The sequence below is a fragment of the Helianthus annuus genome, chromosome 3, assembly GCF_002127325.2.
Source record: "Helianthus annuus cultivar XRQ/B chromosome 3, HanXRQr2.0-SUNRISE, whole genome shotgun sequence".
Taxonomy (NCBI): Eukaryota; Viridiplantae; Streptophyta; class Magnoliopsida; order Asterales; family Asteraceae; genus Helianthus; species Helianthus annuus.
Genome location: NC_035435.2, coordinates 157,552,120 through 157,569,626, shown reverse-complemented (window position 1 = coordinate 157,569,626; position 17,507 = coordinate 157,552,120).

The window sequence follows — 17,507 nt, the reverse complement described above, 5'->3', positions numbered from 1 at the left end:
TGCAAAGACAACCGCGCCTAGCTCGAGGTCATGGGTTGTATAGTTCTTCTCGTGGATCTTGAGCTGACGAGATGCGTAAGCTATAACCTTGTCTCCCTGCATGAGAACACAGCCGAGACCAAGGTTAGAAGCATCACAGTAGACAATGAAGTTGTCGCTTCCGTCGGGCAGTGTAAGAATTGGTGCGTTGCACAGCATATGCTTGAGGGTTTGAAAGGCAGTCTCTTGTGCGTTTCCCCACACAAAAGGCTTGTCCTTATGGGTGAGAGCGGTAAGCGGCACAGCGATCTTGGAGAATCCTTCAATGAATCGTCGATAATAGCCCGCTAGTCCGAGAAAAGAACGAACTTTTGACGGGTTCTTAGGCGTAATCCAGCTTTTGACAGCTTCAATCTTCGCAGGATCGACATGGATACCTCGACTATTCACTATGTGACCCAAAAATTGAACCTCCTCCAACCAGAATTCGCACTTGGAAAACTTGGCGTAGAGTTGGTTTCCCTGAAGTAACTCGAGAACCAAACGTAGATGTTGCGCGTGTTCGGCTTTCGATTTGGAATAGATCAAGACATCGTCGATGAACACGATGACGAAACGGTCAAGATAAGGCTTACACACACGATTTATGAGGTCCATAAAAACCGCGGGTGCGTTGGTTAGACCAAAGGGCATAACAACAAATTTGTAGTGGCCATAACGGGTCCGAAAAGCAGTTTTAGGAATGTCTTCCTCTTGAATCCGTAGCTGATGGTATCCTGAACGCAGATCGATCTTAGAGAAGCATGCTGCACCTTGTAGCTGATCAAACAAATCGTCAATTCGTGACAAGGGGTATCGGTTTTTGATGGTTAGCTTATTCAATTCCCGATAATCGATGCACATCCGGAATGATCCATCCTTCTTTTTGACAAAAAGGACTGGCGCGCCCCAAGGAGAGGTGCTTGGGCGAATAAAGCCTTTTTCGAGTAATTCCTGGAGTTGATTCGAGAGTTCCCGCATTTCGGATGGAGCGAGTCGATAAGGGGCTTTGGCAACGGGGTTAGCTCCAGGAATGAGGTCGATACGAAAGTTGATATCATGACTTGGTGGTAGTCCGGGAAGATCATCAGGGAACACCTGAGGAAATTCACGAACCACTGGAACATCTTTGACTTCAACTTTCTTTTTCTTTCCCTTCTCTGCTACTACAATGTTGGCCAAGAAGGCTCGGTATTCCTTGCTAAGATACTTGCTGGCTTGAATACATGACATAAGCTTGAGACCCTTCGATGCTGTTTCACCATATACACATAGAAGATCACCATTCGCGAGCGAGAATCGAATCATCTTTTCAAAGCACACAACTTCAGCATGGTTTTCACGAAGAAAGTCCATGCCTATTATGACGTCAAAGCTTCCGAGTTGCATCGGAATGAGGTCGATTGGGAAGATGTGATTGTTGAGTTCGAGAGTACAATCACGGAGTATTGAATTAACGGCAATAGTTCTTCCTGTAGCGACTTCGACTTCGAATGACGAGGACAGATAAGAGCGCTTACGACTAAGGAGCTTCTCGAATTCAAATGACACAAAGCAGTTATCGGCTCCAGTATCAAACAAACATGATGCATAAATACCATTCACAAGGAACGTACCATTAACCAAGTTGTTATCCGCCTGAGCCTGGCGGGCATTGATGTTAAAGGTTCGGGCATGGGCTGCTTGCTGCTGGTGCTGAGGCTGCTGTTGTTGCTGTTGCTGCTGGGGCTCTTGCTTGACCACCCTGTTCGGGCATCTGTTGGCAAAGTGGTTAGGGTCACCACATGCAAAGCAGACTCGAGCATTGACTGCTGGTGCTTGAGCTGCTTGCTGACCTTGAGGGGTAGGGAGTAGAGCTTGGTTGACAATAGCTTGAACTGGGGCTTGACGAGGACCATAGTGACAGTTCGCAGTGAAATGACCGTACAGATTGCAGTGAGCGCAAAAACGACAAGCTAGACCCACTGGATGATAATACGAACATGTCGGGCAGAGTGGGTGAGGGCCTGTGTATGCACGCTTCGCTGGCGGTGCATTGATCACTAGAGCTAAGCGCTGGTGGTGCTGCTGTTGAGCTGGTACCGCTTGCAGGGGAGTGGCGCTTGTCGCGGCAGCACAACTCTTGTTGCTGGAGCTGTTGTTGTTCTTCTTCTTCTTCCTTCTTGAAGACTTGGAGGATTGAGCAGATGAGTCGGTGGGTGTCAAAGTGGCTTGATGCAGAGACTTGGTTTGCTTATCCCAGAAACCAGACTTGACTCGCTTATCGTTGATCTCAGCGGCGAGTAGGTAGGTTTCTTCGATCGTTGCTGGCTTGGAGGCGTGAACAAAATCTGCTACACAGTCTGGCAAAGCTCGGATATACTTCTTGATGGTCATCTCTGGAGTCTTGACCTGATCGGGACATATGATACTGAGCTGCTTGAAGCGAGCACTGAGGGCAGCGTAGTCTCCGTCTTTCTGCTTGATGACCCAGAATTCATCCTCCAGCTTTTGGCGTTCATGAGGAGGGCAGAATTCATCGATCATAATTGCCTTCAGTTCCTCCCATGTAAGCTCGTAAGCTGCATCATTCCCACGCTTGTTTCGTTCAGCAGTCCACTAGTCTAGAGCAAGGGACTGGAAGACGCCAGTAGCATTGAGAGTGCGGAGATTTTCGGGGCATCCGCTTTGTCGCAGGGTGACTTCAACTGAGTCGAACCAATGAAACATGGCGGTAGGGCCATCCTCACCGGTGAACTCCTTCGGGCCGCATGCCTTAAACTGCTTGAAGCTAAAAGCGGTCTTGCTTGCATCCTTAGGGTTCTCAGCTCGGGATTCCTCAGACGTTTTGCTGGCATTTTCATACACCTCACTCACGGCTTTCGCCACTTGTTTGGAGATGATAGCAGCGAGACGTCGGTCTCTCTTTTCTTGGCGAGTCAGACGGTGGCGTGATCCAGACGACGACATGGTCTGCAATAGACATCGTCACAGGACTCAACACAACGTAATCGAATCTCACCTCACACACCTACCACTATCTAAAGCATAGAATCACGTCGAATCACATATCACATATCACATAATCACATAATCACAGATACACATAAGCACAGAAGCACATAGAACACGTAGGTCACAGAAGCACATAAATACTTGGAGCACAAAATACGGAAACACGCAAATACCTAGGCACTTAATTACTGAAGCAGACAGAAAACAGAAACCTATCCTTCAAAGTTCGCGTGTCGTTTGGATATTGTATCTGATAGCACCGTATGGTATAGTCTAACTTAGTCGTATAGCATATCATAGTATGATACCGTCTAGATTTGCGATAGCTGGGTGTCGATTAGGGATAGAATAATAGTACGAGTCGTGTGTTGTTGATTTATATGATAGCAGAATCGAACATCATCCCAAAATAAAACAGAGAAAGCAAATATAAACACAAAACAGAGAAAGCACACACATAAACACATAACATCAACAAGTGTACCTGATGACTTGTCAAATTCGAAACATACAAAATCGAGAGATAGATTGTCTGCGGCTACTAGACATCGACTAACCAAGGCAACTCGACTATTCACAGTAGACTTGTCATCACTTCCGACTCTAGAGGTTGTGTTTCTGCCTCGATTCTTGGGCATTCCACACGCGCCTCCTAGGTCATACTTGTGAGTTCAGGTCGTTGGAGTCCATCGAAGCCTTGGTGAGATGAATAAAATACAGAACAAACTGCTAAGGTTAGGGTTTCACCCCTTGGCTTAGAAATTTCTTCCTTGTTTTTAGTAAAATCGAGAAGAACTTTCTTCAAAATGGGGGTTTCACACCTGATTTGGTATAATTCTCCTCGTTTATTGACGAAAATATCGAGATGAAGGAATAAAATCCCCATAAGTCAGGAAATTTAGTCGGGAGTTTGCGGTTTTCACACCTCTTCCTGACTGAATCGCCTGACGTTAGTTGAAAATTTGAGCGCAGTGACAGTGAAGAATTACAGAATAAGGCACATAAACTGGGTCTGATGGTTCCTAACAATAGTCTAGGTCTCTAAGACAGCGACCCGGACTAGGTCGTGTCTGCCTAATTCCCTATAGTTATGGCTCTGATACCAATCTGTCACACCCCAACCGATGGCGGAATCATCGGGGCGCGGCACTGAGCGAAACAGATTGTCCAGAAGTTTCCACAACAACTATTATATAAATTCAGTTTAAATGATACGTCCCATACCGTATCCCAAATAAATAAACAAGTTATCATAGAAAGCAACTAGGCAAATAATTCCGTTCCGACAACTCAGATTCAAGTATTATTACAGACAAATGTTTATTATTTCTAGACTCACTAGCCTCGATTTCTTCACCACGCGCCTAAGCATCCTAGCAACTTAAGCACCTGTCACATACGTTAAAATAAAGTCAATACATATAATGTAAAGGTGAGCATACAAGTTTGATAATAGCATATAGAGTTCGAATAGTTTACGCATAACCAGGCACGTACGCAGAGGAAAACGATGCATGTTAATTATCGACATGGGACCATCGATACCAACGACTGCGGGTTGGCCGTTCGAGACGGTTCGCAATACATGGTTACCACCGTAATCCATGCAAGTATTTGTCCTTAACAACCCCCGTGTGAACGGGTGCTGAGTCCAAACTATAGTACTATGTTGCTTAGGCAGGTAGATAGCATTCCACGTGTAAACATAATAAACAACATTCATTTAGTCAAGTAGCACATGCAAATGGTCAGCGTTCAAATAGTTTGTGTTTGATGGTGATTTGATAGGTAACGTGTGTAACACCCAAAAGTGTTAAAAGCAAAAAGGGGATCGAGTATACTCACAGTGATTGATTGTGGATTGAAGGGAGTGCTGAGAGTAAGATTAGCCTGAATAGTTCGATAGCATAACGATAAGTAACGCAGAAAAGTAAATAAGTATGGATGGATCGAATGGGCTGGTCGATCGAACGGCAGGTTCGATCGGACGGCCCGTTCGATCGGCTGGTATATCTACTTGGACAGTCCTGTTCGATCGGCCGGTTGGCTCGATCGGCTGGACCATTCGAGTGGATTGTCTCTTCCTCTGGTGTGTTTGTGTTTGGGGATTTAAACTTTTGAAGTTTTCCTTGCACAATTTGAGAACACTGAAGTGTTCCTACCTTTCAAGTCGGTCGGTCGAGCGGTTCGCTCGATCGGCTAGCTCACTCGATCGGCTAGCTTACTCGATCGGCTAGGAACTTCACGAGTGGTCCTCCACTGAATGTCACTCGATCGAACAGTCTGTTCGATCGGCTGACATTCCCTACTACGAACGAGTTGTGAAAACGATCAAGTGTTGAAGCATAGTATCTCATGATCCGAACAGTAAGGTTTACCAATCGAGTGACCCATTCGATCGAACATTACTTCGTTAATACTATACTTCAAAAGTTTGGAAGGGTGGGACGCCATGTGCTAGCCGATCGGCTGGCCCGGTCGATCGGCTGATGTGTCCGATCGGCTGGGCTGTTCGAACAGCCTAGCCGTTCGGCCAGCATTTCTGACCTGGTCGGCCTTTCGTCTAACACTTGGCTGTTCGTTTATTTGTCATTCTTTCAAGGTAGCTTGACAACGTGTTGAACTATGATAACCTCCGTTCCTACTTGTTTCCTTGGCTCGAACCGGAATCACCCAAGTCCGGCCGGTGAACGGTTCGGAATATCGGTTTTAGAGTTTAACCCGAAATCGGTGAACCTTGTTCATAGAATCTGAGTCTTGAACCTTTTAACTATTTGAATGATTAGTTAGCCGGTGCAAGCTCCGTTTCTATCGGTTTGAAAGCATTGAGTGTAAAAGAGTTGAAAGAAAGTTGGAAATCCTTCTATCAATCCTTCACATCATGAAAATGTTTAGATCTATGATGGATCTTAACTTGTTTATGTGCAAATCGGTTAGATCTAAGCTATTCACGGTTGAATGATGCCAAAGTTTGAAGTTCTTCAAGAACACCATGATGACATCACCCAAGAACACTTAGATCTTGGTGATTTCACGGTTAGAATTCAAGTTTTGAAAGATAGAAAGGTGTAGAATCAAGTAATGATAAAAAACGTACAAGAATTAGAGTGAAAACTTACCGGGATTGAGAGAAATCTGAGAAAAGGTGAAGAAGATATCTGGTTCGGTCAGAGCTTTCCAAAAATGGAAAGTATGACAATGACAGCCCAATTTATAGGCTTCCAAAAGAGGAAAGTGGCAGCCGATCGGCTGGGAGCTCCGATCGAGTGGGCTGCTCGATCGGCTGGCAAGGTGCTAGCCGGTCGGCTGGCCTGTTCGATCAGGATGCTTCCTGTTCGATCCGCCATGCACTTCGAGTATTTTGCGATGATTTTCGACGTTTCGATTTCGATGGACGATGATACGGATACGATAGAGTTCCTAGTCAAATTACTTTTAATCCCAACCACTATATCTAACATACAATCTTCTATTAGTCACGTTTCGATGTCGGGTTCGGTTGCTTTTCGAGTTTCGATTGATTTGCTTGAATACCACACCAAACATAAAGTAAGCACGCACAAGTAACACATAAGGCACACACACACGTATAATCATACCACAATTCGCATAATTCGAGTCTCGAGTTCGATTGATTGTTAGATCGGTTTGATTACTGATTGGTTATCTTTATCACATTGTTACTTCCCATCATTCACAGTCGTAGATCGGTTCGCGTTAAAACACATTCGATTACTTCGGTTCTTGCTGATTACAACACTTACTCCACATAATATAACTAAAACACAAAATCGACTATCTATAGTCAAAGAAGGTCAAAGTTTACTTGGACTTTGACTTTGACTTTGACATTCGAAAACACGGGGTGTTACATAAAAACCCCATAAAAGGCGCTGGGAACCATACCAAAACCTTACTGATCAAACCTTATACCTTGCGCGGCCGCGCACTGGTCTTACAAACAGAGATCTAAAGAACAGTTAAACTGTCAACACTTGCGCGCCCAAAGGAAATCATAAACCTTTGCGCTTTCTCCCATAAACAAAGGATGAAAATCCTGAGATAAATACTCCCGCCTTTATATCCAGACATGGATATTATTTACCCAGACTTGGGAATTATTTATCCACCTGTCTCCACACGATAAGGTGACACACCAGATTACAGCAGTAATCTTCTAGAAGGAATACAATCGTGCACCACCAAGACGGTTACAACCGAATGGACACGTGTCACCATCTCATGCGTCCCTGAAATCACAACGGAAGCATGCAAATGGAGAGAAATCTCCACTTGATCACTTTACACGTGGCAGATTCCCAGCCTTCGATCTAAGTCACAATCCGTGTGCTCTCACGTCAGATCAGAAAGCTTAACGTAAGGAAATGTAACCGCTTACGGGGTTAGCATCTTCCGTTAACTTTTCACTAACAGGTTTTCCCGCCCAAATGACTCCCGGCTATAAATAAGAGATAAAACCCAGGTATGAAACAAGTTACACACACTTACCAAATACATCATCTTCTTCTTCATTACCAATACTTATTCTCACACCGGAGTCGGGTCAAGGAGAGAACCCCCTTCTCCCCTTGGCGAGGCTAACGGTGCTCTTTTTTGCAGAGTTATCGGAGAAGAAGGTCAATCGGATCTGAATCAGTCGGGTGGAAACTAACCTTTTATGCGGATTCAAACCCCCTAGATATTTCGGTTCCGACCATTTATCTAGTGTTTCTTCATTGGCGCCCACCGATTCCTCTGTTTTTTTCAGTTTTCATCTCGTTACGATTCAGTTCCTTTTATCCTCCATTATGGAAGAAAATTCATCGTCTCATCGACAAACCGGTCTTCGACCGAACGTCGGAAACAATGTTCAAATAGAAGGAATTCCAGAGGATGCCTCAGATGACAACGAAGTTCAGTCCAACCGGGCAAACGATCCTCCAGAAATGTTACCAGTAAACCCTGCTCAATCAATTTTGCCACCAGGAGAAACTCCAATATCCTGGTACGTCAGGTCTCAAGGGGCGCTAAACGCAGTATACACACAGCTGTGTGCTCAGACTGTTCCTTTAACTCAGTCACGAAGACCAGGATCTCGGGCAAATGCTTCTCAACGAGAAAATTCAACTTACGGGGGTACAGAAGTTTACGCCAGATCCACATCACAACATGAATACACTCAGACAGGAAGCCATCAGAGAGAAAGTCATGGTAGATCACATCCTCACCGAAGACGATCGGTCCATGACAGGTTAGGTTCCCAACAATACACCCACACTGACGAAACTAACCAACATATCGTTTAAGTGCAAATACCAGTGTGTTCAATCGATTGCAGCCAAACTATAATAAATGCAGGCCTCGAGCGGTTTATAACCCTGAGGCAGAACACAACTATGATTTGATTTACCGCCCTGCGGAAGCAGCGGAAAATTCGAAGTTCATCATGGAAATAGCTTTGGCTCCACTTGAGAAAGCCAAATTACCATCCAATGTGGGAAAATTTAATGGGCTGACAGACCCCGATGACCACCTAAGAGTGTTTACCAGTGCAGGTCTGGTTGGAGGTTGGACCCTCCCACTATGGTGTCATCCGTTTGTTCAGACCCCGACCGGACCAGTGCGAATTTGGTTTGATAACCTACCAATCGGACAGATTGAATCCTGGAAGGATCTGCGTGAAAAGTTTTTGACACACTTTAGCCAGCAACGACGTTCCATCCGCGATACATCTGACGTCATGAACATTTGGCGTCGCGATGACGAGAGTCTGGAGGATTTCATCACCAGATACAATAAAGAAGTATTGGAGATTGGCGGAGTTCATGAGCAACTAATCCGCGCACAATTCAAATATGCGGTTAGATGTGACGACATGATTAAGGTTTTATCTGGAACAGAAGGCCTTCCAAAGAGCTGGGAGAAGATAATGGCGGCAGCCAAGGTTTACGCGCAAACGGAGAAGAACCTTACTACAAATAGGCCACCGCCACCACCTAACAGGCCTACGGACTTAAGCTCGACCGACGAGAGAAGGTCAAAGAAATCATGGCGTGAATCTGGAACAGGAAGTCGTTCGTCTGAAGATGCCCGCACAACAATCAACAAACTCACTGCGCAGAGGGAAAACAAACATGAAAATAGGGAGAGGCAATGGACTCCCCTAGCAAAAACCCCGGCGGAGGTCTTAAGTACTGAAGACTATCAATTCAAACCTCCGATTCCAATGAAAAGCAAGCGTGGACAAGACCCGGCGCAATACTGCGAATATCACAAAGATAACGGGCATACCACCAACAACTGCATCTCTCTACACACAGAAATAGAGAAAGCCCTCAAGAGCGGCGAACTCACACATTTACTCCAAAATGTGCGCAAAGAGATTAAGCAGATAACCCGGGGTGAAGAAGGCCCAAGCAAACGGGCGAAAACCTAAGAAACAACTCTATAAGTTTCATGCGGAAAGACATGATTCATCAAGCAAAGCGGGAATATTAGAGAGTAAGTTAAGTTCCACATAATTATTTTAAGCAAAACTTTGTAAAAGCCTCCGTGCTCTATCCGTAAATAAAATTACAAAGTTTTTATTATTTCTATGTTTACAAAGTGCATGCAATTTCTTTTAGTAAGTGCAAAAACATTATGGTAAGTCCTAAAACAAGCTTCATGAACGGTCAGTGATAACATCACAAACGGCCACAGGTTCAAACATAAGCATTATACCAACTTCATTCGCCTTACTCAACAAAAGCAATCGTACTCACGCAAGATATTGTAAACAGACAAATAGAAGCATCATCCAATTCTTAGCGTACGAATACGCCCTAAACAAAAAAAAATAAAAGGAGCTTCAAACACAGCAGTGTTTAAGTTACTTGCGCAGCAGCGCATCAGTAGAAATAGGGATTTACATCCCAAATATTACAAGGAAATTGTTCAAAACATTTTTCAACCTATGACAAATCTTCACCCGCATCCGGGAAGATTTCCCTTAGTTGCGCTACGTGATTGTCAGATTGCAGCGCAACATTTATCAAATCCATAACCGGCAGTTGCAAGTTGTTGAACTCTGTCTTCAAGGCAGCAAGCGCGGCACCAGTATCCACGCCAAAGGTTGCAGACTTACTATTATCCCAGTCAACCTTTAAAGCGCTATTCACATGATGGGAACATTCAGCATATCCTTGCGCATACCCATCTCTTCGCGCAGCAACCACCAAACGAGCAACGGTTTTATCCAATTCTTCAGAGTTCAATACAGATTCAGCAACCTATAAAGAGAGAAGAAAGATGAACGAACAGAAAGCGCGTTAACAAGTTTTACAACAAAAAGGAGAAAAGAAACTTACGCAAGCAATACCGCGATCTTTTAACCAAGCTATATCGCCCTTCAAAGGTTCAAGCTCGCTTTCCGCCGCAACTCGCGCCATTTCTGAATTCTCCAACTTCTCTTTAGCTTCAGATAAATGGCGGGAGGTTTCAGTATTCTCGGAATGCGCAAGCTCCAGATGTTTTCTAAGTTGTTCCTGGTCAACAACCAAAACAGTAAGTTCTTCTAACTCTTTATCTCTAAGCGCAAGAGTGGCTAAAGCTTGTACCTCTCGTTGTTCACTGCGCTCCCTATGAGAACGCGCCTCCGCTAGCACAGCTTCTACATCAGCTTTCTCCTTCTTCAACCTGTCTACCTCCGCATCCTGATTCTTCATTTTTTCAACCTCAGCTTTAAGGTTATTAATGATGTCACGAAGGTTCGATTTCTCAGCATTATCTTTTTCGCAAATTCTTCTCCAGTTTTTGCGTTCCTCAGAAAGGAGAGCAGCTTCAGCTTCCGCCTTTCTTTTCCAACCAGCTACAGACCATTCTTCAGTCTTGCGCTCAGCTTCAAACTTGGCCTGATCAGCTTCCAATTTAGCCTTCAACTGAGCCAAGCGTTTTTCATCTTTGGCAAATTTCTTTTGAGACGCCATAAAGGATTCCTGGTCCTTATGCATTCTATACCACTCACGCACTATGCGATGAGTGGTAGAGACGTGAGAAGCAGTCTCTTCAAAATAAGATTGGTAGGTTTGTTCATAAGACTGGCCTTCTTGGAACTTGACTTCTCCAGGCGAAAGCATTTCCTGCATCCAGTCCTGGCATACGTGCCAATTCGAGAAGGTGTCACCCTTCTTTAAATTCCAAACAGGAGTATGAGGATCAGAGGCATCTTTCTCTGCATAAGTCCGGTAGTAATAATCTCCTAGAGTTTCTTCCGGACGAATTGGAGACTGCTTACCAACATCAGCAGATGAGTTTTGCCCTTCAACCGTCACCTTTTCAACTTGCTCGGGCATAGCATCAGAAGGAGTGGGCGACGAAATCGAAATTTTTTCAGCAGACGTTTTTTCCCAGGGTCGTCAGCAGCAGTTTCAGGGGTACGTGGCTTACCAGCATCATCCGCCACACCTGGATCAACAACCTTTTCAGCTTCTTTAGCAGTATCAACAGGCTCCCTAGCCTCAACAACATTCTCCGCACCACCATCAGCAACCCCTGTAGTCTCCGACTGGTCCCCAGAAGCATGCGGAGGGGTGGATGGAAGCTCTTCATTTACCACAGATCGCAGTTCTGTGGGAATGGGAGAAACAGGAACCTTTGGGAAAGCAATAAAAGTTTTAAAATATTTTTTAACGCACATAAAGGAAACATGAGAGGGCAACACTTACCAACAGATTCTGAAATAAAAGAGTCAAGATTCCCTTTCCTGGTAATTTTCTTCCTCTGAACTTTCTTAGGAGGTTGACCTCCGTATCAGTATCAGCTTGTTTCCTTTTACCAGTTTTCCTGTGCACCAAGTGTTCGAGACTAGAATCCAAATCGATAGGATCACTTGGATTAGATGGGGGAATATCAGCAGGATCCCTCGGCTCAGGTTTCGGCTCTCGTACAGTTACTGCAGGGGTAAGACCTTCCAAAGAATCAGAAACCACCACATAATCACACCTGGAGTCAGAGGAACGACGCATACCTTTCTTCTCTCCAACATTCTTTATCTTCAAATTATGGGCTTTTTCAGCGCCACCTTTCTTTGGCGCAGGAATAGAAGATACCGCATGTTTCTTCTTTTCAGGACCTATGCCCAAATTCAACAACTCACCTACAAAGCGCACATAAAAATTTACCCACAAAGCGCAAAAAGGGAAAACAAAAACAGATATAGCTTACGAGCACCAGCAGTTGGTTGGACAGACAGATCCGCATCCCGCGGACGAGCAAAGTTTCCTACAATATGGTGATACCAAAGTTCCTCGTCAGGTTTCTTCTTAATGGTACCCATCCTTCCGCCTTCCCTCTTAAAGGCGACAACATATAAAGAAACAACTGCAAGGAAAAAAATCAAGTCAAAAAAAAAGAGAGAAGAGGTAGGAATGGGGAAAAACCCCAATCGTACCATGACCATCCTCGGTGTATACCGGTTTGTCATCACGATCCATCTTCCAATTCAAACTCATACCAGCCCCAACAAGAGCTTTCTCTGGTAAAGTAATATTGGGCACATCCTTCAAATCTTGATACCAGTTTTCATCAACAGGGTTCTGAAGCGTCTCGATCGGAACGTCTTCCTTCCCCCTTAGAACCATCTTCACCGGAATTATTCCGGCCTTGATAAGAAAGAATTTTTGTTTCCAGTCGTGAAAAGATTTTGGGGGTTGATGTAGAATCTTCTTCGCAGAAGCCCTCTGAACAAACGAATAGAACCCTTGGGTACAATGCATCTGATGAAAAACCCTAAATCGGAAAACGGTTGGCTCAACATGCATCGTCCGACACACAAATTCGAAATGTCGAACCCTAACCATACCGATTGGATGAAGTTGGGAAATGTGCAAATTGTAAAATCCAAGGATTTCAAGAAAAAACTTAGTGACAGGCAAGCGAAAATTACCCTCACAAAAGAAATCCCAAAAAAGTGTAATATACCCAGCCGGAGCATCCGCTGCAGTCTGTCCCTCTTCAGGGTACAGAGCACCCCAGATTTCCGGAAATTTAAGGTTCCGAATCAAACCATCAAAGGTCGCTCTGGACCACTTTAATGGTGGAAGAGCAGTTGACATTTCTTCAGCAAGATCCTCGTGGTGTTCTCCGGTCGACATAAGAAGAGGCACTGATAAATTTTTTCTCAAAAGAACGAAAGAGGAGAAGTTTTCAACAAAATAATGATTACACGAAAGGAGGAGTCACTCAATTGTTATATATACTCATCGCAATAAATGGCATAGGAAACCGCCACAGCAACTTTTTTGAAAAACACAGTTCTCCAGGCAGAACAGAGAACAGTAACTGACGCAAACGTGCCTACAAACGCGCGTGTAGGACACATGCAGTAAAAAATAACTGACAATGACAGACTGTCATTCAGGTTTACTGTACCAAGTCTTATCCAAAACCAAAAAATTTACAAAACCTTTACAAAAAATCAGAATGAATCTTCCTCCGGAAGATATTCCCTCATTTTTCGTAACAAAAAGCATTTCCCTCTCAAAAGTCCAGTGCTCCACTTACTTGCATAAGTACAACACTAGACTGGGGGGACTTGAAGGGGTAAGGTCCCAAAAACCCAATAAAAGGCGCTGGGAACCATACAAAAACCTTACTGATCAAACCTTATACCTTGCGCGGCCGCGCACTGGTCTTACAAACAGAGATCTAAAGAACAGTTAAACTGTCAACACTTGCGTGCCCAAAGGAAATCATAAACCTTTGCGCTTTCTCCCATAAACAAAGGATGAAAATCCTGAGATAAATACTCCCGCCTTTATATCCGGACATGGATATTATTTACCCAGACTTGGGAATTATTTATCCACCTATCTCCACACGATAAGGTGACACACCAGATTACAGCAGTAATCTTCTAGAAGGAAAACAATCGTGCACCACCAAGACGGTTACAACCGAATGGACACGTATCACCATCTCATGCGTCCCTAAAATCACAACGGAAGCATGCAAATGGAGAGAAATCTCCACTTGATCACTTTACACGTGGCAGATTCCCAGCCTTCGATCTAAGTCACAATCCGTGTGCTCTCACGTCAGATCAGAAAGCTTAACGGAAGGAAATGTAACCGCTTACAGGGTTAGCATCTTCTGTTAACTTTTAACTAACAGGTTTTCCTGCCCAAATGACTCCCGGCTATAAATAAGAGATAAAACCCAGGTATGAAACAAGTTACACACACTTACCAAATACATCATCTTCTTCTTCATTACCAATACTTATTCTCACACCGGAGTCGGGTCAAGGAGAGAACCCCCTTCTCCCCTTGGCGAGGCTAACAGTGCTCTTTTTTGCAGAGTTATCGGAGAAGAAGGTCAATCGGATCTGAATCAGTCGGGTGGAAACTAACCTTTTATGCGGATTCAAACCCCCTAGATATTTCAGTTCCGACCATTTATCTAGTGTTTCTTCAAAGTGGGAGATGGTGACGATGGATTTCATCACCAAGTTGCCGAAGACAAGGAAAGGAAATGATTCGATATGGGTAATAGTTTATAGGTTGACTAAGTCAGCACATTTCCTACCCATCAAGGAGACTTATAGCTCCGACATGCTAGCCCAATTGTACGTAGATAAGATTGTATCTCTACATGGCGTGCCTGTGTCTATTATCTCTGACAGAGATACTAGATACACGTCACATTTTTGGAAAAGTTTCCAACAATCTTTGGGCACACGGTTAAACTTCAGTACGGCTTACCATCCTCAGACGGACGGACAGAGTGAGCGTATAATCCAAACCTTGGAAGACATGCTTCGTGCATGTGTGATTGACTTAGGTGGTAGTTGGGATAACCACCTGCCATTAATCGAGTTCTCATATAACAATAGCTACCATACGAGCATTAAGGCCGCGCCTTTCGAAGCCTTGTATGGTAGAAAGTGCAGAACGCCCGTTTGTTGGGCGGAAGTGGGAGACGTCCAGTTGACAGGACCTGAAATAATCTTTGAACGATGGACAAGATTGTCCAGATTCGTGACCGTCTAAAAGCTGCCCGCGATAGGCAGAAAAGCTACGCAGGTTTGAAGCGTAAACCTTTTAACTTCGAGGTAGGTGACAAGGTATTGCTTAAAGTATCACCCTGGAAGGGAGTGATGCGATTTGGTAAGAAAGGCAAGTTAAGCCCGAGATATATAGGACCCTTCGAGATCATCGAACGTGTCGGATCAGTTGCCTATAAGTTAAACTTACCTGAAGAGCTCAGTAGTATTCACAATGTTTTCCACATCTGCAATCTGAAGAAGTATTTCGCTGATGAATCACTAGTCATACCGCATACAGATGTACTCATTGATGAGAGCTTGAAGTTTGTTGAATAACCTGTGTCGATCAAGGATCGACAGGTTAAGAAGCTTCGAAGGAAGTATATACCGATTGTAAAGGTTAAACGGGATGCCCGTAGAGGTCCCGAGTACACGTGGGAGGTAGAGTCCACGACGAAAGAAAAGTACCCTCATTTGTTTCAGTAAATCTCGAGGTCAAGATTTCTTTTAAGGGGGTCAGGATGTTACACCTCGAAAATTTACGTCCTATAATGTATTGACACGTGTCATAAGCCAGAACGTGAGAAAGAATACTCTAGAGGGACTAAAGTTGACAAACATAGAAAGTATGTGAATTCAAGGGTTCAAAATGTCAACAAGGATAAATATACTTTACAGTAACCCTACATGATGCTCGTACCTTCAAACGAATGAATCATGGATCATACGGAACGAAATGTGGAAGAAAGTGAGAGATTACAAACTACAGGGGTTAAATGTGTCAACATGTTTAAGTTATACCTCTGAGTGACCCTTTAGCAAGCCCGAGGCTTTGTAACGGTAAATTATGCTCGCTAGAATGCACGATATAAATTTCATAAAGTTTCGTTATAAAATGAGAAAGTTATGATCAAATTCGTACATGAGGGGTTAAAAGCGTCAACATTGAAAGTTATGACTTTTCGGGTAGTAACAAAGTAACCGAGGACTTAACAAAGTGGGTAAAAGTCACGAGGCCCTTATACGTAAATAAGAAAGGCCCAAAATGCAAAGTTACCCCTTCGAAACGCCTAGAGCCAGCTGCAATAATGTAAAAGATTTGAAAAATCTTACAGCAGGTCTCAGGCGGGCCGCGTAAGAGTTACCATGAGCTTACGCGGGCCGCGTCTGAGACTGAAAGATTGATTTCTGTCAGAAGGATTCAGGCGGGCCGCGTAAAGGTTAAAAGGACTTTACGCGGGCCGCGTCAGCCTCCCAGATGCAGAAAACGTTGGCAGCAGCACTGTTTGGTGTTTTAACCGACTTAAGCCATTATTTCTCAGCATGGGCGACCCCTAAACGACTCCTAGGCACTAGGGACATGTGTTGATGATCAGGGACAATGGCTAGACTTAGTTGTCATGATCTTGAGCCACCAAGATCACTATAAAAGGCCATTCATGTTGTAACAATTGTTCACACCTTCAATCTGCATTTCTGATCATCTCTGGAGCTCAAGAGCCTTCTCTAAGCATCTCTGGTCGTTCATTAGACTTCAGTAAGTATGCTTAACCTTTCTTAGTTAAGTTTTTGCTTAGTTTTAGCTTAAAAGTCAAACCGTCGTAATTAACGGTTGACTTAACGATTAATCACTAATGGTCCAGTGATTAGTCGAATCAAAGGTAGTTATATGTTGGTAATTATGTAGGCATTAAACCCTTAAAAGGGCACCCTCTGATTCCCACTCTAACTAGTTCAAATGTCGGGTCAAAGTTGCTTAGAAAAAGTCAACAGAATGCTAATTTTCGATTTAACGCATAATTAACAATGTAGAAGGCATGTAACCTATTTTATCACTCATATAACTTGATAATAAATATAAGAACTGGTCTAAGTTTGTTCGATCCGACCATTTACTGTTTTGACCCGGTTCGGAACCGAAAGTCGCAAAACTTTGACTTTTGTTTTGACTTCAGTTCTGACCCGATTTAGTATGACTTAGAAATGCCTTAGGACTCCCTTAGGACCAGGTTACATGATGGTATAACCCTCTGTGGCTGGTTCGATGTTTGTCCGAGTCATTTGCACATTTCCGTTAAATGCTTAAATGTTGACCATAATGCCCTTTTGACCTTAAAACAAGAATTTTGGTTATGTGAAAGAACAATAACCTTAGTTACTGATTTCTAAACATGTCCCTAAAATTTCATGCCAATTCGAGGTCTAGAATAGGAGTTATGCTAAATAGCGCAATTAAGAAAACTTTTGTTAATTAAACGGCGCACTTAGCATAAAGCCTATCTAAACCCAAATTTAGACACCAAACCTTTTACACACTGATGTAATATAATATTTTGAGATTTTTAAAGATTTTTAATTATTTTTAACCTGCTCATAACCTAAGGTTATGACCTTGATTCGGTAAATACCGAATATAACCTTTTCGGACATAAAACGAGTTCTACATAGTATTTTGACGCCAATCCAATTA